The following is a 511-nucleotide window of genomic DNA, read 5'->3' as shown; positions in this document are numbered from 1 at the left end:
TGTCTCGAATCTCCGATCATGTATGTATTCGAGTCTTGTGGGGAAAAGTGCGCAAGCCTCTACAGAGTGTATAAACTAATCATGGTTAGCCGTGTCCCCTGTTATGGACATCTTGAGTATCTGGTTCTTGGATTATCATGTTGATCTCATCACTCTTAATATAATTTGATTGGGTTTAATGATGATGATTAATGGGATTGAGTTGGAGGAACCTTCTCAATGTTTAACAACTACCATGATAGTTAAATAAAATTTATTCCTTTATTGTAGGGAAAAATTGGCTTTATGCAAAACTGTAACCCTAGAGCTTACCACCAGCCAAATTTGCATGTAGTGATAGCAGTTATTCTGTTCATTGTTCCCTTGTGTTACCTTGCCAGCATATTCCATGTGCTGACCCGTTTTGGGCTGCAACGTTCATGTTGCAGTCTTTTGAGACGACGAGTAAGGAGCCATAGGTCGTTGTCTTTCACTCAGTGATGTCGTTGGAGTTGATGGACTCACTTTATCT

The sequence above is a fragment of the Triticum urartu genome, chromosome 1 (assembly GCF_003073215.2).
Source record: "Triticum urartu cultivar G1812 chromosome 1, Tu2.1, whole genome shotgun sequence".
NCBI classification, from domain to species: Eukaryota; Viridiplantae; Streptophyta; class Magnoliopsida; order Poales; family Poaceae; genus Triticum; species Triticum urartu.
The sequence above is the reverse complement of the archived record's forward strand: the minus strand, read 5'-3'. Positions refer to the sequence as shown.